General features: G+C 36.7%; 2 long non-coding RNA genes across 4 annotated transcripts in view; one reads left to right on the plus strand and one right to left on the minus strand.

The window, feature by feature from the left end:
* LOC136836083 (uncharacterized) overlaps window positions 1-13,602 on the minus strand; it is a 175,104-nt gene extending 161,502 nt beyond the window's left edge. For 2 of the 3 annotated variants that reach the window (XR_010852343.1, XR_010852341.1), the window contains exons 1-2: window positions 13,466-13,602; window positions 4,124-4,290 (exon numbers count right to left, since the gene is read on the minus strand). This is a non-coding gene — a long non-coding RNA (uncharacterized lncRNA). Of the gene's footprint in view, window positions 1-4,123; window positions 4,291-13,218; window positions 13,433-13,465 lie in introns of those variants that run through there. The other variant, XR_010852342.1, reaches the window with a different exon arrangement.
* Window positions 9,727-20,958, plus strand: LOC136836084 (uncharacterized). The gene is made up of 3 exons (XR_010852344.1): window positions 9,727-9,829; window positions 18,934-19,038; window positions 20,575-20,958. It is a non-coding gene; the product is annotated as an uncharacterized lncRNA (long non-coding RNA).
* Window positions 20,959-22,497: the final 1,539 nt, after the last annotated feature.

Below are 22,497 nucleotides of genomic sequence, written 5' to 3' on the forward strand. Positions count from 1 at the left end.
TCATATTACAGAACATTGCAGCAGCCAACAATTCAATTCTAATAACCGTTATTCAGAACAGGTAATTCCACCTCTCGGCTGAAACTGTTATGGATGACGACATCGACGAGAGAGAACGCAACGACGAGCGTACGAATTACACGCTGCTGATGAACACCTAATAACAGGGGAATAACCCCTGGCATCAAAATGCAATTGGAGTGCTTTTTGTTTTGCAGACAGCCTCTGCAATTACGCAGGAGGTTAATGGCCAGTCCCTCCTCTTCTCTCATTTCCCTGCCTTGTGGTCAAGAGTTGTAGGTTGATGTCCTGCTGCTCTGATGTTGGTTCCAACACTGGGCTCTGAGACTAAAACGCGCTGTTTATCGCTTCCACCGTAGGGGGGTTGTGCCGTCAATGGACTTCACGCGGTACACTTCGGGCATTCCTAAAGGTTCCTTAAAGCGTTCATATTCTTTCTTCCATCTCACGTTCCACCCTCTCCTGACAATTATTTCATAGTGCAACTGCGAGGTTTTCTTCCTGTTACACCTTTCAAACCCTTTCACTCTCAATTCCCTTTTCAGCGCAGATTGACCTCATAGGCCCCAGCGCTTAGAAAAAGTGCCCAGTAGCTACAGGAATGTTTAGAACAAAGGCGTGTACTGCAGTGGATGACATCAAAAAAACATCACTAAGGGCAATGCAGTCAGTAAAGTGTGATTTATCTCGTGTCTGCCAGTCATGAAGAAATTACAGCCAATAATCATGAAAGAGGAGCTGAACACAGTGGCTTAACTAGCGTTAGTGGTGCCCGGGGCGGGCTCTAAAAGTGCCACCCCATTCCCGTGCTAAAAGGTACTAAAGTGGTGAAAATTAAAGGCATATTTTAAGCCTTAACATCTCAGTCATCTATTTTATTTCATAAAGCTAAAACAAAAACAACAACACAGATTTACAACGGAACCCTACGAGCTTTGTTAGAAGCGAATTCGGTAATAACATCAAAGTCCAACTGATTAGTAATTTCAAAAGATGCCAAAGTGCCGCCCGGGGTGGACGCTCCCCGCTCCCCCCCCCCCCTTAGTTACGCCACTGGCTGTACACCTACTTGGGAGAAACGAAACCATACCAAGGTAACAGAAATATTTTTGCAGGAAATGTAGAGGGATCAAAGACCACCTCCTAGAAGATAAGATGGTGTTGAGGAACTGTATGAAATGAAAGAAAAGTCTAAGTATGGCATGGACTGACTTACAGGAAGGCCTTCATTACTATTCTTTACCCATGACTGATTCAAGACTGATTGATTATGTACTGTACTGAGCTGCAGAAACCTTGCCGATTCAGTGTTTGAAGATGTACTGAGCTGCAGACAACCTTACTGATTCAGTGTTTGAAAAAGACTGAGCTGCAGAAACCTTGCCGATTCAGTGTTTGAAGATGTACTGAGCTGCAGACAACCTTACTGATTCAGTGTTTGAAAATGACTGAGCTGCAGACAACCTTACTGATTCAGTGTTTGAAGATGTACTGAGCTTCAGACAACCTTACTGATTCAGTGTTTGAAGATGACTGAGCTGCAGATGACCTTACTGATTCAGTGTTTGAAGATGACTGAGCTGCAGACGACCTTACTGATTCAGTGTTTGAAGATGTACTGAGCTGCAGACAACCTTACTGATTCAGTGTTTGACGATGACTGAGCAACCTTACTGATTCAGTGTTTGACGATGACTGAGCTGCAGACGACCTTACTGATTCAGTGTTTGAAGATGTACTGAGCTGCAGACAACCTTACTGATTCAGTGTTTGAAAATGACTGAGCTGCAGACGACCTTACTGATTCAGTGTTTGAAGATGTACTGAGCTGCAGACAACCTTACTGATTCAGTGTTTGAAGATGTACTGAGCTGCAGACAACCTTACTGATTCAGTGCTTGAAGATGTACTGAGCTGCAGACAACCTTACTGATTCAGTGTTTGAAAATGACTGAGCTGCAGACGACCTTACTGATTCAGTGTTTGAAGATGTACTGAGCTGCAGACGACCTTACTGATTCAGTGTTTGAAGATGTACTGAGCTGCAGACAACCTTACTGATTCAGTGTTTGAAGATGACTGAGCTGCAGACGGCCTTACTGATTCAGTGTTTGAAGATGTACTGAGCTGCAGACAACCTTACTGATTCAGTGTTTGAAGATGACTGAGCTGCAGACAACCTTACTGATTCAGTGTTTGAAGATGACTGAGCTGCAGACGACCTTACTGATTCAGTGTTTGAAAATGTACTGAGCTGCAGACAACCTTACTGATTCAGTGTTTGAAGATGACTGAGCTGCAGACAACCTTACTCTCCAAAACAACGCAGTACCGGCAGAGAACCATGACAGATTCAAGAGCCACACTGACAGAGGTGAGCATCAGAAGAGGAAGCTTCCATGGAGATTCACCCTCACTACTGCTGTTCATAGTCGCCATGATGCCACTGACAATGACCCCAGGATGTCTTGCAATTGGAACTTCAGAAGTTCTAGTGAAGATGCAGTGAACTACTACCCTAATACAAATCTCCTTGTACTTTATTAATTTACTTACATTTTTATCTATTTACTTATTGATTTGCTAAGTTATCTGTTTTGCTAATAACGGTTCTCTTCTTTCTGTATTTTCCATTACCTTCTGTTACATCTTTCTAATGAACATCATATTCTTTGGAAGCTTGAATTTCAAGTCAATGGCCCCTTGTGGACTTGTTCCATATGAATAGGATTTATCTTCTGAATAACAATAATAGGAAGTACTCAATGTTCTTGGGTGACATCAAGACATTCGGGAAAGCTACTAAAGATCCTGTATTCCCTTTTGATCATAACTGATTATATGATATGAAGACTGGCATTGACAAATGCACAGTGGAAGAACCCAGTTCCAGGATGCGAGAATCATCAAGGATACAGATGAGACTATATACAACATCAGAAGGGAATGCCTCTCCATGATTAGTGGAAACACTGTTTAGGCAATAAATAATGCAGGGGCTGTGCCAGTAGGAAGATGGGATCTTTCCTAGATACTGACCCCCAGCAGATTTCGGGGGTCGTTATCTAGGACTATTATTTCTTTGGGATCATTATCTTTATGATATTTACAGTCTTTTGTTTATGTGGGATTATTATCTTTATGATATTTACAGTCTTTTGTTTATGTTTTTAGAGTCATCCCCAACGGGCTTGTACTAAACAAGTGGCGAAGGTGGATACATACCGGGTTAAAATTTTGCCCTTGGGAGTCACTGTCTAGGAAAGATCCTTAAGATGCAGTGGAGGAATAGGAGACTAGACAAATGAAGGCCTCACGTAACAGAAAAAAAACAAGAAAAGTGATGAACATCAATAACGCAGAATGATGCCCCTAAAATCCTGGATATAGGAACGTTTATGAATTAAATGTATTCCTTCATCAAACACTATGAGCTAAATCATCAAAAAGTTGAGCAAGATATACTTTGTGAAAATGATGAAAAAAAGGAAAACTGATTTCACATGTAACCATTACTAACAAAAACATTAACTGATAAGTAAGTTGAGGGATTTTTTTTTTTGCATTAATATCAACGGATATATATTAATATATATCAATATATAATTATATATATATATATATATATATATATATATATATTAATATATTAACACTATATATATACTGTATATATATATATATATATATATATATATATATATATATATATATATATATATATATATATAATATATATATAATTGGGAAATGTAACCAGTATTTAGTTAATATGAAAATGATATACCTTGAACAAAACTCATAAAGGTTAAGAATTATGAATTAGAAATTCTGCCTCTCCTTAAAATAAATTTCAGAGACTGGTGCATTAACTTGGAACTAGTCACCAAAGCCCTTACCCCTGTAAAAACGGCAAAAAACCTATTCATATACTGCTCTCCGCTCATATATCATCATAAACATTGAAGAATCCACTAGCAATTAAACTTATTTAAAAATAGCTCACAAATGGGAATAAATGGCATGTATACGAGAACTTACAACTCACAGCTTCCATTTGTGGATTCTTGCATTTAATAAATATTCTTTTTACTGTACTCACCTATATATCATACCGTAGTTCAATAGTAGTTCCATCTCTGATATAGCCTGCTCAGAATAATTACTCATGCAGTCGCAAATGTTCCATTCACATGTAAGTGATCTACTTCTTTGGCAAGGAAGCTCGTATATCCTTGTCTACTTTGCAACATACGCCACAGCCGAAAGCTGAAAAGGAGGAGGAGTTAGTACGAACACCCATAAACAAATATAAAATATTTTTCAAGATGTGGTCATCAACAGTAACTATGATAACTTTAGTGTTTATGAAAAGCGTTCCCACCGTTACATGAAAAAAAAAAGCTTGAAACTTTAGAAATGTTCAGCAACACATTGGAAAATTAATCAAGAAATAGAAAAGTTTCACTTTCTCTCAGGTGGAAAATGATCCACCCAACAACCCAACCATTCTATCCGTTCTTCCAGCAAGTAAAAGGAGGCAGAAAGATAAGAGGAGGGAGGAGGAGGAGGAGGAGGAAAGGAAAGGAAAACCCAACCCTGAGGTCTCCCTCTGTCCTCCCCACCATCGATCACTGTATTCCTATTACGCCCATTATCTCCAAAAATAGGGGGTTGCTCCGGCCTATTACCCAGCAATAATAGGAGGCCGTAACTGAACACAAAACACATTGTTGGGTCCTGATGGGAAAAGAGGATAGATGGCAGTTTGTAGTGAGAGAGCTATCTACATTCTATTATCGTCTATGGAGAAATACGACCTCTGAATCTTCTTGAAAACGTTAGCATTTTTATCGCCTGTTTCCTTTTTATATATATATATATATATATATATATATATATATATATATATATATATATATATATATATATATATATATATATATATATATATATGGCAAACGAACGTATATAAAGTACGCGGTACAATATGGACACAGCTCGCTTAATCAGTAGTGTTGGTTTGGGACGCCGAAGTTTGGGACACAAGCATAATATAACAACGGCAGGGAGCATTTCTCATGTTTTTTGGACCAGTTCTTTCGAAATGAGGTTGCTGCAACCTACCACTGCGCAGTCGAAGGAGACAAATGAATTTTTATTCAAGAAGCCCAAGTCGTTGTCGCTTCATTGAACCCTTCATTTCTCGCAACGTTAGTCTAAGTTGAAACCACACAGCCACTGTGTACGTTTTTAAGCATTTATACTTTACGAGTGCCTGTCTATAAAGTTATCTACCCATCTAGTTATTCAGTGACTTGTATTCAATTTCATTTCATCGAGTACATCAAATGCACATGCTTAAATCGAAAATAATTCATCTCATCCATAAGTTTGCCTTGCAATTGTTGGCTAGTTTAGGTAGAAGAAGTTAATGGTAAACAATGTGGTTCTTTCGTTCTCTTCTTATTGTCTCTGTACCTCAGTAAGTAAATGACTGTGGAATGTATACTTGGTTTCGATAAACAAGTGAATTTGAAAGGGTCGTGAAACGTGACGTGTTTAACAATTAATGTACGTTATCATTCAGAAAATGACCAGTTACGACTGCCACATAACTCTTGGCCGCGAGGACCGTGTGCCCTGTAGGCGTTTTGTTTCGTGGCCCGAGGTGTTATGGGTTATAGTGGATTATTAACAAATTTAAAGTCTTTTTCTGAGTGCCTTCCTTCGATCATTCTGGCCCCTTTCCCTGCGAATTCCTTTTAGTTTTGTTATTTCGTAAAGGACAACCTAACCGTATGTATCAGATGGGACCAGCGCACGGTTGGTAGCCCTGGCGGCCAGCCACCTAATGTAAACAAAAGACACGGGAACAGTGCACAGTTGGTAGCTCTGACGGTCAGCCACCAGTGAAAACAAGAAACATGGTTGAGTCGATCTTTGTCGTCATGAGGTCGAATAGCCTGGTATTTCTCATTGGAATGACTGTAATAAATACCACAGCAGTCTCTAAACAAACTTAAGCATCTCAAGATACCACAGCTATTACCCAAATGCAGCATTATTTCATTCTGATAAAATTATAACAAAACTACTAACTCTCCATACAGGAGCTGTATGTGACTGTGTGCTGTAATACACATTTAAAAGAAAATGGAATTATTTGCTGTGTAATGTTTTAATATATGATATATTCATAACCAAATATTGATGTATCAGGTGTCCAAACACAAGCATCAAATTGTCCCAATTTAATCTGACTGTGTATTGCAATACACACTTATTTTCATTTAGATTTATCCCAGGTTTGGACCTGCATCACCCTCTAATAATGTGTAATATAAACCTTGGTAGAAACTTTATTATATCTTGTTGCTTGTACATCAGGTCAAGAAATGGTATGGTACTGCAATTACCTTACATTGTATACCGTGTGCACTATCTTGAAAAATTGTACTTTCGTATAAAGTACAATTTTAGTCTTAGTTTACCTACCCACGAACAATACACATGTTTGTTATTCAGCAAATTTTGTTGTGCCGATTCTTTACTTAGTTTCTGTAACACAACTTTGTAGTTTAGTTACCTATGGCCAAATTATGAAATGGTCTTCCTAATCATATTTTTAAATCATTTGAACTAAAAATTCAAACTGGCTGCCAATGCTTTTTTTTTGTTAAGTAAGCTCACATGGGTCGTTTAATTTGATCCTTCCTTACCACACTTCTTTTTTTTCTACAACTGGCTGTTTCCCCTTTTGGCTTGTACCATCCTGGTTTTCCAACTAGGCTTGCATCGTAGCTAGCCCAATACAGTTTAAAACATTCATCATTATGGCTGTTAAGTTAGGCTACCTTTTTAGTTATGATGCATTTTCCGACTAATTCTCTCAGCTTAAACGACAAAAAGAACAGTTTAGTTATCGTGAATCAAATATGAAATTCTAGCTACAAAGCCAAGCACTGGGGCACTTTCAGCAAGTCAGCACGTTGTACATTGTAAAGAGAGAGTTGGAATGGATGGACAGCGAGAAGAGAGGTCCAGAAAATAAATGACAAGTACAAGGCCTTAAAGGTGACACTGGGAGAAAACCCCACAGGTACTCTCAAGTAGTAGTAGTTACAGGTTGCACAGCAAAATGGAAAAGAGAAAACCTAAATGAGGATAAACTTAATGGCCAAAGAGTGGTGCAGCTAGGTGACAGGGATGCTGTAAAATTCCTTTAGTATGGTGCAGATGAGTTTCTGCTACAGATACTCATGGATTATTGTTGTGTGAATCTTAAAATTCAAAAGTAGGCTGCACTACAGAATCTGTTAACTAAAGGTCAGATTCCAAAGCATGGACTAACTTGAGGGGCCACTGTGAATATCAGGAATGGGCTGGTGACTGTAACCAGTCATGAATTATTCAAAATGAGTTGAGATTAAATGAAAAATACTCTGTTATGGTGTAAAAATAAATAAAGTAATCCCTCGATAATCTGCACTTCCTGTATCTGCATTTTCCCACGACCACACCTTTTTGTAGCAGAATGGGTATAAGCATAAAGTGGCAAACAAAGAAATATATATGCTCACAGTGAGTGCATTGGTAGGGCCAAGTTTAAACTGTATGGACAGTAGTGCAAAAAATACCTCTGTTCAGTCAGGTGAACTAATTGGACACTATATATAAGCTGATTGACTCAATTAGCATGCCATGTACTGATGGGGTTATTGATGGAGAAGAGGAAGCTGAAGAATGGGGTGACTGATAGCTTTTGTCAGTATTCCAGGGTAAATTATGTGCTGTGCATGCAGAACAAATGGTGTTCTCATGATACCAGTGTATACTGTACATATTGTATGTAGAGTACGATACAAATGGTTGCCTTATGTTTTCACTTCATATTTTCACTCAGCAGCTGTTTCTTATCAATGTGTAGTGAAACAACATGAAGGAAAGTCTTAAGAGTGATATTTAATTGATAGTGAAACAACATGAAGGAAAGTCTTAAGAGTGATATTTAAAAAGTTTAGCTTGCCCAAACTGTTTTGTCCTCCACCAGACCCTGAATAGGGCAATATATTGCAATTCTATGAAAACTGGCATAAACATGGATGATATGACCCTATCCTAACCTACATAAATTCCAGTGTTGGGTATTACATAAATCACATTGTATAAGTGCTAGCAGTAGTTGTGAATAACTAGTAGCCTAAATAAAATGGAAAATCCTCTTCAATTTTGAACTGTAAGTGAGTCAGTATATGCAATTTTAAAATTGTACAGGGTGGGGCAGAACCAATTGAGCAGTTTACAAGAGTCAGTGCTCGAGGGGAAGGGAGGGGAGTGGGGGGAGGGTGGTGTTGTTGGCCTCCTCAGACATCCCCATTTCAGTAGCCGACAAGGTGTGGACGGAGTACATCGTGGTTTTTGTTGCAGCGCATATTTTGAGAACAATCAATCTGTGATTGCAACACAGAGAGCTTTTCGGCGACGGTTCAATATTCCACGCAACAATGCTGTTCCTCAGGCGAACACAATTCGGTCCTGGGTTAGGCAGTTGGAGGCAACTGGTAGCACACTAAGAACAGATACACATGGCTGACGCAGGTCCATCAGAACAGCAGAAAATGTCGAGAGGGTGAGAGCAGCAATCATCCAGTCGCCAAGACGTTCTGCACGAAGGCATGCCGTAGCTTTGCAAATCTCCTCACGCAGTTTGAGGAGGATTCTGCATATGGATTTGAATTTCCATCCTTACAAAATGATGATGGCTCAAGAACTGAACCAAGCAGACTTTGCCAATCGCCAAAATCTGTGTGAGAACATGCTTGAAAACATTGTTCCCGAGGCAGCGTTCTTCAGTAGTGATGAAGCACATTTTCACCTCTGTGGGGCTGTAAATAAGCAAAATTTCCGCTATTGGGCTGAACATAACCCCCAAATCATCCAGGAAAGACCGCTACATTCCCCTAAGCTTACGGTTTGGTGTGCAATCTCAAAATTTGGAGTGATAGGCCCATACTTCTCTGAGGAGGACGGAGTGACCGTGACCGTGAATGCTGAACGCTATGTTGCAATGTTGCAAAATTTCATGCAACCTAGATTGGAAGAGATTATTGAAAATGAAGGCTTGGGGGACGTGTGGTTTCAGCAGGATGGGGCTACAGCTCACACAGCCCGAATTTCACTCAATGTTTTGAGAAACATGTTTCCCGGACGCCTGGTGTCTTTGAGGGGTGATTTAGGATGGCCTGCGCAGTCACCTGATTTGAGCGTTTGCAACTTCTTTCTCTGGGGACATCTGAAAGAAAGAGTGTTCAAAAGTCGCCCTCACACCCTACCACAGCTAAGGGAGCGGATTATTGAAGAAGTTAACGCCATACCCCGCAGTATGTGTGAACGTGCTGTAGAAAACTTCAGAGAACGACTCCAACAGTGTGTTGCACCTAATGACCGCCATCTTGCTGACATTATTTTCAGAACATAAGAATTGTAAATGGTATGTTATGCTAACCTCGAGAATAATACACTTTCTTCTCTATGTACCTCCATTACTTTGTTATATCTCCTCAAAACTGCTCAGTTGGTTCTGCCCCACCCTGTATTTTCTGTACCATTATACTGTATACTAGCTGGGCTATGCTTCGTTTACATTTTGAGATGAAGAATATCTACTAATGCCATTAGGTAATTGAGGTTTTTTGAATTTCAGTGTACTGAAACCTTATGGGACCTTGGGCGTACGTGTGGTGAAACAATAAGTGACACATCTGAATTGCTCCAACCCAGACCTCCAAGTGAGGGACAATCACAAGTAAGTCCTAAAAGTAGCCTACAGTTTAAATTGTCCTGCAAGTACTTGGGCAGAAATTACCAGCATTTAGATGAAATACCCACAGGTTTTATGGAAGCTGAATTCCATGTCACAATCTATAGCTAATCTGAAATATAATCAAAGTAATTTGTTGTTTGCTAATTACATAACTTTATATTTTTTTCAAATACAAATACTTTAGGCCTGCTACATGTTTTCACTCAATAGGTCCTGTTTATGAGTACTGTACTGAAATTTTAACAAAAACACCAGTAGTTATGTCCATAGTTAGGATGTGGTTTTGTTACAATGACCCCATCATTACTTGAAAAAATCATAACTTAAAATTAGCGTAGCCTACACTAGGGTATACAGTACAATCTGTACATATACGGTAGCCTAACCTACACTATACAGTATACTCTATACATATATAGTATAATTATTAATATCAGCTAATTCTAGAAGTTTAATGCAGATTGACATATGATAATTCAGTATAAACAGAGAAATTGAATAACAAACAAGAGTTGGACGTGTACTGTGCAGGGGTGCTCACCAGGATTTGGTCTATCTTCAGCATACTTGAATGGTGTCAGGCTGTTGGTAGCTATGTATAACTAAAAATCGGAGAGGAGGAGGATGATAAAGTGGCAGGATCATCAACTTGCTCCTCTTCAGGTAGTATTTCGTCACCTGCAATCACCATGACTGCCCCTCCTGCGGCATGCTGGCTGACAATTTTCATTTTGTACTCTATAGTGATGGAATGCCTCCTCTTCTTCCCACTACCAAAGAAGACTCAATTGGGCATTTGGTAGACATACTGATATTACATAAATTTGAGTTTTAAACAGTTTACGTACAGTCAAACGCACAAAAATCACACACTAACACTGACCTAACTTGAGTGAAGTTGAGTCAGGGCGAGAGATACCCACAGCCCAGCTGCTTGGACCAATGTATCAAACATTGTACACTGCTGCCTGCACCTGCGGCGTGCAAATTTTAACAATATTTTCAAAATGTTGTCGTATTGGTATTGCATAGTAACTTTGAAACCATCAGAATTGCTAACCCCATCGCAAACTCAAATTATCGTAAGATGGATCATCGTAACTCAAGAACTACCTGTATGCAAATCAAATCGTACAGGTTAGAAGCAATTTTAATGGAATATATGTGGTTTATGAAAAAATACCTTAAAATATCATTAACCACTGTTAAATGTAATAGCCTACTGTGCTTTGGAGTTGTCTACTGGTACTGTAGGCTTGCCTACCACCTGAGTATAGCCTGGTTAGGTTAGGTCAGCTACAAAATCGCTACCATGTACAGTATGCAGTTTACTTAAAAAAAAAAAAAAAAAAAAGAGTATAGCCTACCTAGGTAAGGCCAATACACAAAATCACTGCCATGTACAGTCCATATGCAGTTTCTTTATTTTCACAAAAAACAAAAATAAACTTAAAAAAAACAGTATAGCCTACTTAGGTAAAGTCAGTATACAAAATCACTACTTAGTACAGTATGCAGTTTTCTTTTTCTTTACTTTTGCAAAAAAACACCAAAAAAAAAAAGGTTCAGAACCATGCCAACAAAACCAATGCGATATCTCAAATATCTGTCCATAACTAGCTGTGCTATTGGGGCAAGTACTAGTACCATAAGCTTAGGTTACCACTTGACTATGTTGCTAAGGGCTGGTTACATAATGTAAGTAAAACTTTATTGTTTGGTTCACTGTCCATAGAGAAAAATTGAAGTAATTTTTCGGAAGACTCAAGCCAGCCATTTCAAGGGTGCCAGCCATTTTTTGCATGAAAACCATTTGGATCTTTCCTTCAAAAATGGCCAGGAAATGATAAGGTAGTAAAGAACCTAAAAATACCAAACGAACGCAAAATAGGGGTGTTTACTGGTTACAATTTGCCGTATTAGTTATAGAGGGGGCTGCATGTCTTACCTTACAAGTCCTTATTTTCTCTGCTATTAGGCATTTGCGGCTGTTATGTATTGAGAAAAATTTTTGTTTTGATGTGATTTACAAAGAAAAAATATAAATTATAAAGCGGGAGGTGGCTGGAGTCTAACGAAAAATAGCCGAAAAATTATTAACGTGCCCACAAAACCAATAAAATATCTCATATGATATTTCATAATCATTTGTGCTCTAGGATTCTCCACTGGTAACCTACAGTTTTGCAGTTAAGTGCTTTAGCTTATATGAACCTGAGTTTGAGTGAACAAAAGTTTCAGAAATGTTTTGTATTTTTTTTCCAGGGAATTTGCCATATGTAAATTCTGCTTGAAATCTGGGCCATATAGGCCTAGGCCTTAAGTAGATTTTATTCTTATGAAACATATTGTAGCCATATTTTAATGAATATATTTTTCCCATTCATATAAGACCTCTAGGCCTATATGCAGTAAAACAAGGTTGCCAGTTTATGACTTCTGAACGAAATCATATGAAATCACGTGGCGTGGCTTTCGAGAACTATTATATACCATAGGTTAGCCTACGGACGGACTAAGTCTAGGCCTAATGGTAATTCTAAGCCGGCTGTCCGCGGTGAGCTAGACTGTGGCAATTGGCGTTTTTCTATGTTATTTTGCTTGCTTTACAAGAATTTAAAAGTAATATTTTATAACTCACAAAAATCTAAACTGTGATTGACCTTTGAAGATCTACGACTTGAATTACCTAACGCAGGGCAGGTCTAAGCCGGCATTCCGCGGCAAAGCCCGCCCCCCTCCAGCTAACACGGCAAAATTGTAACGGTAAACCAGGGTGCGTTATGTTGGTATTTTTAGGATGTTTACTGGTTACGAATTTTTGCCATGTGCTATGGAGGGGGTGGCTTGCCGCGGAATGCTGGCTTAGACCTACCCTGCGTTAGCACAAAGTCGCGTCTTCTAAAGTGGTCAGCACAGCTTATTACAGCCGGCCGATCAAACCTCTTCGCCAATTCTTATAAAGCTGAAACATCATAGAAAACGTCAATTTCCATAATCTAGCTCACCGCGACAGCCGGCTTAGAATTAGTACAGATTTTTGCATGAAAAACCCAAAATGGCGTTTTTTCATGCAAAAATGGCTAGCTGGAACCTTCCGAAATGGCTGGCTGCAGTCTTCCGAAAAATTACCAAAACCAAAATCGCGAACACAGTCTACCGCCCTTTCTTTTCAGTTAACATATAACCAATTATAAGGCGGTACCGGAAATATGGGGGTGCTTATCGAATAAAGTTTACCTTCGCCGATTTCGTATCCGATGGCGAACAGCCAGGTGCAAGACCGTTGTTATTTGTGGTCAAAATTAGACCTACCCTCGTAAGAAAAAAGAAAAAAATAGAAAAGGATACAATAATGACAAAATTCTTACCTTGACAGTTATCATCAGGGTATTATTCACCGTTTTAACACTTCCGACGCACATATTCCAGTCATGTTTTGGAATGGGAATGGTTTCATTGAAAAATACGGCCTTACGCTAAAGGTTCCAGCCAAAACAGTGTTTCAAGTGGTGGACGGTGGTGGTGTCTTTAAGTCTTCGCTTGACGACTGTTGTTAGTTGCTGTGGAAATTAGACCTACCCTTGTAAAAAAAAGTAAAAAATTAAGATTTATTACCTTGACAGTTATTGCCGGAGAGTTTTATCAGGCGATTTAACAAATTCGTTATACATAATTCCATGGGAATGTTTCCAACTTGAGAATGCAGCGTAAGGTTCCAGCCAAAACAAGTGTTTCCAGTGATGGTGTCTAAGCCTTCTTTAGCGAACATGAAGACCAAATGGAACACTAAATGGGAGACGAATTTTAAAGATATTTCGGTGCCAGGACTTTTTTAATTCCTCCTTACGTGCTAAATGACCAGTTTAAATTAGAAAGCAGTAAAATAATGGGAGTTCAGAATATCAGTAATAAAACTGCAGTTTTGCAGATGAGGGTAAAGATTGATGTTGATTAAATACTGAATGGCTGAATCACTACGAAACAGCAGTTTTATGTGCTGGGTTACAACTCATCTATCATGTATTGTAATAAACAGTAATTAATCCTAAAGAATTAGTAATGAGATTGACATTTAAATGGGAAGGCTTTTCCTAACGTAAAAAAAAGGAACAACGAAAGAATCGAAGAAGAGATGGGTGGTACTGTACAGTTGTAAATAAAAAAAATGACAATAAGAAAGGAAAAGATATTTTGTCCCTCTTTCTCCGGTTCTATCGAACTGGATGTTTTTAAAAGCAAAACTATTTACTTTTGCGATGCAATTAGAGGTAATAACAGGCTGTGCTGTTCTCGGTACTACGTGTGTTGTTTACCAGCATTTTTGTTTGAAATCCTCGCTCTGCAGGGAAATGTCTTTTGGCACTTGTATATAAGTGATAGAGTTTTGTGTCCCAGAGAGAGGTACAGATGGTGTTTTGTAAAGGTCAAAACGCAAGATCGTGTTTTGCTGTGATTTTGCTTTTTTTGGAAAAAAGTCAGAGCTAGTCTACAGTTACATTGTATCCCTTAAAATACAGAGGTTGAATGAAAGAACTCTTGGATTCACGGAGTAAAACTTAGATTAACCTCTTATTTGGATTGTCAGCATGATGAGATATTTACACTTGAGTTGCAAGATTGCAAAACTGTAAGTAAATTGTTATCTTCAACTTTCAGAATAATACTATTAGTTAATCGTGGAATATATGAATTATATAGCTATGCTTGCATTATCAGCTTACTGTCACAGTTAAGTTAGGTAGTCAAACGTCAAATATATATATATATATATATATATATATATATATATATATATATATATATATATATATATATATATATATATATGACTTTATCATGATCACGTGATTCATATATTAGTCAGTAGTCTCAAACGTCCTCTAATATCCAATTCGCTCTACCTCGAATAATATATTTTCACATATTTTTACCGAAGGGGAATTTTTAGTTGATAATAAGTTCGTCGTCCCGTGGGCTCGAACCAACCTCACTTGCTGGCCGTGTGGATTAAGGCGTCCACTGTGGTCCTGAGTTCTTGTCCTTCGTTGGTTGCCCTTGTGTGGTTGAGCTCACGACGATGAACTTATTATCAACTAAAAAATTCCCCTTCGGTAACATATATGAAAAATATATTATTTCGAGGTAGAGCGCATTGGATATTAAAGGATGTTTGTAGCATATATATATATATATATATATATATATATATATATATATATATATATATATATATATTATATATATATATATATATATATATTCATGATGTTGCCTTGTAATATGCATATCCTCCTATAATTTGACATATTTACTTTTTTTCATGTGTATGTATAATGATAATGGTTGTTAAAGTGTCATATTTAGTTTGGCATCAGATGTAAAAGTACTAATGATAACTTGATAGCGTATAATTTAGAATTGTTAATGCAATTTTAATAGTAACGTAATTTAAGAACGAATATCTTTCTCGATAAAAGCGTAGTATTTGAAACACGTGTGTCCAGGAAGGGCTTGTTTCATTTCAATTGTCATCAGTTCAGATAGAGCGAGCGCTTTGTTTTGGGGGTTAGCGATGACAGATTTGGCAAACAAAACGCCGATTCGTCCCATACCGAGACGAGTGATTTCACGTTGTTGCATGTTCAAGTCACGTACGCCACTTGGAGAAAAGAATACGTGTCCTGATCAATTAAGTCATGTTTGTAGATGCGTTCAAAACGTTTTGCTGGGATGACGTAACTTTCTTCTAGAAGCTTCTCCATTTGTATCTCGCACCCAAAATGCTTTAGTGACGTCACTTCCTGCTTCTAGAAGCTTCTTTAGTATCTCGCACCCAAAATGCTTTAATGACATCAAGTAATTGTTTCACTGTTACTGGAATCCTAAAATTTGTTTCATTCTGATTTCTGAGACCAGTCAGTTGGATTCTCTCTCTCTCTCTCTCTCATTCCTGATTAGGAAGAGATTACTATTAACGTAATTTTTGTGGTCACATTTTAACATTAACTTTTGAGATCTGAATTTAGCAAAAATTATTTAGTTCGTAACGGCACCTGTTAAAAGTGCGTGTTAGTAACGCAGCTGCAGCAAGTGATTTACAGAGGTTTTCACAAGTTGTAAGGTAACGTGAAATTTTACTTATTGATACCATGGTATGATAAGTTAGGAAGTTGTGGTATGATAAGTTAGGAAATTTTGAACAAATGAAATCATTATTGATAAATCTTATGTGTATTTTTGTGTGTTTTTCTATTTACAATTTCTTTATATTTTCACATTTTTTTATGTTTGTGATTTTAACATTTATTTTACATAGCATTGTAAATATTTCTTAGTAATTTAACATTGCATACTTAATTTAACATTGCATACTTAATTTAACATTGCATACTTGATTTCATTTATTGAGATTTTCTTTTAAATCTTGAGTAATTCTTGATAATTTAAACTTTGCTTGATTAATTTAAATTCCTGATAAAGTTTTTGTGAATTAATTTTTGTTTCATAATTTAATTCAAGAATTGATTAAGTGTTGTGTTATTTTCAAGTAATGGTAAATTTTTTCAGATTGTGAATTCTAATTAATTGTGAATTCTAATTACAAACTTTGAATTTTGAAAATAAATTTTTTGTATTTAACATTTTTTAGAAAAACAGTGTTTCATTTATTGATCACCAGTGAATAGGATTGATTGTGCATAAGGCAAAGTGATAAACATGTTTTGTTCTTTAGTTTTGCTAAAGTGAATTAAGACCAGGGAAACAGTTAGAGAGTTTTTTGATGGAGTGATGCCCTTTACTCTAGAAGATTTCTAGTTTAAATTTTGATACACTCCACATATTCTGATGAACTTAGTTTGATTTTTCAAGTGACTGATAAATAAGTTTTTTCTTAAGGGATCACTGTTACCTTTTAGAGTACTCAGTCGTAACAATTAATGTTATGAGTTCAGGTATCTGGCTGAAGTGAGGTATATTTTGAATCTTGAGATTAGTTGTGTAATAACCAGGTACTTGGATACGCATCAGATATTAAATTATATATATATATATATATATATATATATATATATATATATATATATATATATATATATATATATATATATATAGCTTATTGTCAGAGTTGTTAAGAAAATCAAACGTGTCAAAGATATTATATATACAAGTATATATATATATATATATATATATATATATATATATATATATATATATATAAAGCCATTAAAACCACAACCAAAATCATATCAGCTTGAAAAATAATGGCTATACACTAAGTGCAAAAAACCTAAGGAGAAAATGGTTGTAAACTTGAGCCATGTTAATTCTGGCCCACAAATATTTCTGATCTATTGCTGAGATATGTGTCAGAATTTGGCCTTTATTGATTGAAGGTTTTATACAACTGCAAGAAATTATTAGGATTTAGCTTTTATTGACTGAAAATATTTTACAGTGACAGGGACCTGTATTACTGACAACCTTAGGTTGGCAGCTGTGCTGTTTATGATAGTTAAATTTTCTGTTATTCTCTTGTAGCAAGATATCCACGACTCTCAAAATGCACAATTTGTGAAAAGTTTATATTTTTATAGAGTTATGAAAATACTGATAACTGATAATAAGGATGATAATTGTGAATGGACTCCTTTCATTCAGAATAGTGCAGCAAAGATCATTCTGGAGGGCATTAGGTTAGTCCTGTTATGAAGCTGAACAGTGAAAAGACGTTCTGTAATTAATAGCAATTTTGAATTTCTCTGTGGCAGTGGTGTTACCAATTCTTGGATTTAATTAACGACAGTGCTGTTAAATATTAAGAGTGGATTAGAGACGTACGTGCATCCCATTCCAATCCTTCGTCACCTTCATGGCTGTTTATGTTGAGATAAAATATTGCGTTTTCCTGCTTCGCTTCGGATGAAGAAGAGTCATTGCAGCTGAAACGAAACTGTATTTGTTTGATACTGATATCCAGAGGATGTTGTGCAATTGGAACCTCAAAAGTTCAAGCGAAGATGCAATGCATTACTACCCTAATACAATTCTCCGTGTATTTTGATAATTTACTTACATTTTTATATATTTATTTATTCATTTGTTACTTAATTTTTCTTTTTTGATAACTGATATCTTCCTTCTGTATTTTCCATTACCTTCTGTTACTTCTTTGAAATGAATGCCATATTCTTTGGAAGTTTGAATTTCAAGTCAATGGACCTGTGAGGTTGTTCCATATGAGTAGGGTTCATCTTCTGAATAATAATAATAATAATAATAATAATAATAATAATAATAATAATAATAATAATAATAATAATACAGATGTTTAAAAGCAGTTAGATAATTTGGGATAGACGTCAATCAAATATCAGATTGTCCCAAATAGAAGAGGATACTATAGCAACAGCTGCATGCATTATCCTCTTGCAATACTGTAGGAAGTGTTTGTTGAAAACAGTTATAGGGGAATGTTGTGAATCATTTTCTTTTCCCCCATCAATTAATATACTAATACTTTGATAGTATTTTGTTTCATTACAGTCTAAGGCAACAAGTAGTCTGGTTTACATGAATATATTATGTCCTCAGTTGGGTATCAGACTGGTAAAATTATGTATGTAGTGGGAAAAACTAACCTTGGGAATACATAGCATTTTCTTATATATCGCAGAGTTGATGAAATATAATCAGACTTTCCTGAACTTTGTTCGTGGGGGTAACCTGATATTTAAGTGTATGTATGCTGCCCAAAGCCATTTCTACAACTCACAGTAAATTGTTTTTAACACAGTGAGGCCAACCTCACAAGGGTTGTTTAGAAAAATGTGAGGTTACCCTATGCTGTACTTGGTTCTTTGAACTTCCTTGGGGTTTATGCCTTTCATGATCATGTGTGAGTAAACTTATGATTATTGAAAAGTGAAACAACAGGTTGAATATTTTCATATAATTATTGAACTGTGAAACAACAGGTGGAACATATTCATACAGCGTGCAATTAATCTTGTCTCTGTGGTAGTGGCTTGTAGATTTTATCATGATACTGCTCTTAAAATTTATGCATGATTATTTTTCAGGCAAAGTACGAAGTGTATGAAAGGAGATAACGTGGCCTCAGCGACAGAATTTCTGAGATATGAATGAATCAAGGATAACATCTTTCAAAGATTATATGACAGAAGGTAAGTTCATTAAGACACTTATTGTTTGTCTTTTTGAGAAAGGATGTCGCCTTACTCTCAGTTACCTTTTCAGCGCTGTATGACCTCATAGGTCCCAGCGGTTGGCCTTTGGCCAAAATTTTATATTCCACTTGTGTTAACTTCAAGATTTATGTTCTAATATTTAACAAATGTTTTTGTTTGCAATAAGTGCATTTAACTTCAAACTTTTTTTTCTGATACTTAACAATTATTTTTATATGGAATAAGTGCATTTAACCTAAAACTTTTTATTCTAATATTTACCAAATATTTTTGTATGGAATAGGTGCATTTAACTTAAAAATTTGTATTCCAATATTTAATGAAAATTTTTATATGGAATAAGTGCATTTAATTTAAAACTTTACATAATATTTAACAAATATTTTTATATGGAATAAGTGCATTTAACATAAAAACTTTATTGTTCCAATATTTAACAAAATTTTTTATATGGAATAAGTGCATTTAAATTAAAAAACTTGACATTGTAACAGCTAACAAATATTTTTGCCTGGAATAAGTGCATGGGATGAGCGAATATTTAATGCATTTTGTTAAAGGAGTAATTAAACGACTCGGTCCTTCTTATCACGTTCTTATGGTAAGTGTCTTCAAGAGAAATAAAAAAAAAAAAATTGTTACAGTGCGGATACATTGACTTATATTAAAAAGTCTGATCAAAGTGCATTACAGTAAATATTAATTATTAATTATCTCGGGAAATTTAAAATCCCGTTTTATTTTGGAAATGTATTGAAAACGTTAAAACTCAGTACAGTTTTAAGACCAACTGGTCTCCTCATCAGTTGAATACAGTATAATGCTGTAGTATATTGTAATTACCTGAAGGGGAGGCCAGTTGGTCTTGTTAGGATTTATTTCTGGTGATAGAAATTCATTTCTCGGGGAGGTCCCGTTGGTCTTAGCCACGTAAATAAGTCTAATCCTTCAAGAAAGAGCTGTTAATCAGCTCAGTGGTCTGGTAAAAACTAAGGTATACTTACTTGAAACTGTAGTGAATTTCAACGTTTTAGTTTTCTGGAAAAAAAAAAAAAAACTGTTGTGCCTGTTTTGTCTCTCCGTCTGCACTTTTTCTATCCGCACTTTTTTCTGCCCGGCCTCAGATCTTAAAAATTACTGAGACCAGAGGGCTGCAAATTGGTACGTTGGTCTTTCACCCTCCCATCAAACATACCAAATTGCAGCCCTCTAGCCTCAGTAGTTTTTATTTAATTTAAGGTTAAAGTTAACCATAATCGTGCGTCTGGCAGCGATATAAGCCAGGCCACCACCGGGCCGTGGTTAAAGTCTCATGGGCCGCGGCTCATACATCATTATCCCGAGACCACCGAAAGATAGATCTATTTTCGGTGGCCTTGATTATAAGCTGTACAGAAAACTCGATTGCGCTGAAGTAACTTAGGCGTATTTTTTACTGGTTTAATATATTTCCAATATGCAACGGAGAAGTGTGCGTATTATATTTAATTATCTCGTTTTATCCGTTTTCAGAGGCTCTGCACTGACCGAGTTTTGGTGAGTGTTAATGCATTATTATTTTATTTGGTTTGAGGAGTCAGTTATTTTTTTCGAAAGGTATTTTTTTTTATTATCTTGAATTTATGTTTTTTTTTTTGTTAGCCATTGTTTGTTATCAACCTTTTTTCTTTGCGTATTTATTTTTATTCTTTACTTTATTTTGGGTATTCCTAATGTTGTAGTTTTGCTTGATATTTTTGATTGTGTGTGATTGTTTTTTTATTATTGTAATATATTTTTTTTATAAAAACCTTTTTGGGTTTAACGTTTCTTTATTGCTTTACTTGAAGTCATCACAAGCCCTTTCACACCCGTAGGGGGCTAGTTCCGCCAGTGCTCCTCATGCAGTGCGCTGTAGGCATTGATTAAGGTTCTTTGCAGCGTCCCTTCGGTCCCTAGCTGCAACACCTTTCATTCCTTTTACTGTACCTCTGTCCATATTCTCTTTCTTCCATCTTACTTTTCACCGGTGCAACTGCGATGTTTTCATCTATTACGCCTTTAATACCTGCTTACTCTCAATTTCCCTTGCAGCGCTGAATGACCTCATAGGTTCCAGCGCTGGGCCTTTTATCTAAATTTCATATTCTATTCTGTTCTACAAACCTCTTCATAGTCATGATAAGAATATGTATGAAATCCAAAAAATACGTTTTCCCTTCCATATTAAGTCGTTCATTTCCAATCTTCTCACTCAACTTTACTTAGCACTCACTAGTTACGCAATGCTAGGCACTCAAAAAGAGGTCTTTATCAGCAAAAATAATTTCCTAAGGGCGCTTATGGTAAAGACATTAACACGTTCGTTGAATAAAAGTCTCCAATACTTGCATGTTAGATCTAGGCTGAAATCGCAATTCAGCCAAGAAATTGTTTTGGTGCCTGAGACATTTCAAACTCGTTTTCTATTCTGAGGTACTGGGCAGACATTTTCATATCATATCATTCCGTATCGTTCTCTCCTCCTCCTCCCCTCCTCCTCCTCCTCCTCCTCCTCCTCCTCCTCCTCCTCCTCCTTTCTTGGGTAATGAACTCATGAAAATGATCGGACTTCGAAGTCGTACATGACACTTGACAGAAATGTCAAGAAGTAAAAATTTTCAGGCTTATATTCAGGTATTCCTTGCGTTCGTAGGTTTCCCCTGCCTGGTTTGAAATGTCTGGGTTGCATTAATTAACTTGAAAGAAAAGAAACAAAGTTTAGCAACACATTTTTAAGTATATCAGAACAGAACAGAACAGAATATAGAATTTAGGCCAAAGGCCAAGCGCTGGGGCCTACGAAGGTCATTCAGCGCTGAAACGGAAATTGACAGGTTTGAAAGGTGTAACAGGAGGAAAGCCTCGCACCTGCACTAAGAAACAATTGTTAGGAAAGGTTGGAAAGTAAGATGGAAGGAAGAGATTATGGACGGAGGTACAGCAATAGGAATGTCAGGGGTTGCAGCTAGGAGCCGAAGGGACGCTGCAAAGAACCTTCAGTAATTCCTACAGTTCACCGCGTAAAGTGCACTGACGGCACTCCCCTCCCCCCCCCTACGGAGTTTTTAGTGTATCGTTCTACAAATTTTTTATATTTACTTAATTTTTTTTAAGGTTGTACTTGCGAGGGAGTATTGACAACATTCATCGATTTGACCGATTCTTGTCAAAATTTCTAGTGAGAATTTCGTTCATATTAACTCCTGTTGCCAATGATAAAAGAGCAAAACATTAGATACTTTCAGACGTCTTTGGATGTTCATCTGAATGTCGTTTTTCTGTCACTGCAAAACTTGACACTGTCAGTTTGTTGCAGTCAAGACAGATAATTTTCAACTGAATGAATTATCTGTCATGATTGCACAAACTACAATTCAGGCGCTGCAATCAAGACAGATAATTCATTCATTCAAC

The sequence above is a fragment of the Macrobrachium rosenbergii genome, chromosome 56 (genome assembly GCF_040412425.1).
Source record: "Macrobrachium rosenbergii isolate ZJJX-2024 chromosome 56, ASM4041242v1, whole genome shotgun sequence".
In the NCBI taxonomy this organism is placed as follows: domain Eukaryota; kingdom Metazoa; phylum Arthropoda; class Malacostraca; order Decapoda; family Palaemonidae; genus Macrobrachium; species Macrobrachium rosenbergii.